This window comes from Sinocyclocheilus anshuiensis, unplaced genomic scaffold, assembly GCF_001515605.1.
Source record: "Sinocyclocheilus anshuiensis isolate Anshui unplaced genomic scaffold, SAMN03320099.WGS_v1.1 scaffold850, whole genome shotgun sequence".
Taxonomy (NCBI): Eukaryota; Metazoa; Chordata; class Actinopteri; order Cypriniformes; family Cyprinidae; genus Sinocyclocheilus; species Sinocyclocheilus anshuiensis.
Window position 1 is genome coordinate 556,846 of NW_015537937.1, and position 665 is coordinate 557,510.

The 665-nt window shown below is 34.0% G+C and overlaps 1 protein-coding gene across 1 annotated transcript in view; it reads right to left on the minus strand.

Annotated features, from left to right (window-relative positions):
* Nucleotides 1-665, minus strand: part of LOC107660218 (potassium voltage-gated channel subfamily KQT member 3-like) — a gene marked incomplete at its 5' end in the record, with an annotated part of 44,523 nt that overhangs the window by 15,189 nt on the left and 28,669 nt on the right. The window lies entirely within an intron of this gene.

Genomic DNA, 665 nt, shown 5'->3' on the forward strand with positions numbered 1-665 from the left:
TTTTTTGCGCTACAACATGGGATTATTCAATGCATGCTGATTAACTTTTATCATAGTTTATAGTTATATGGAAATGAAAGTGGTTAACATTCAGCCCGTTCTTTATCATCAGTAGTATTATTTTTTATTTGAATTTTGTGAACGGGAGTTTCTCTTTTGCTGTGTTAAGCCGCGGGCTTCGGGTGCTTTCACTTTCGAATTCGCGATCTTGTTGTCACTGTTTTGCTTACATACATCTACACACCTTTCATTTTTTAAGACTAAAACAAAAGATGGATTCATTGTTATTCTTAATTAAAAAGCACAACAACAATAAATCAGTAAGATACAATGACAAACTAGCTTACAAAACGTTTATTAACAAAAACGAATAAGATGAGGCATGGCACACACCACATGCTGTATTATATACCGACTAATAAATTACAGAACGTTTAGCAAACACTGAGGAATCAAATAAATAAATAAAAGAGAGCCTCCATAGCGTAATGTGAGGTAAACAGCAAAGATAACAAGTTTTTCAAAAATGAAAAAACAAAAAGAAAAGTAAAACTAACGGTGGCAGTGCTTGCATGTTTTTTTCCCCCCACAAGAATACCAGCATGTTCACCTTCTCTGGTTTAAGAAGCGGTCTTTTACTTGACTTTCGCTTGAAAACCATCCAT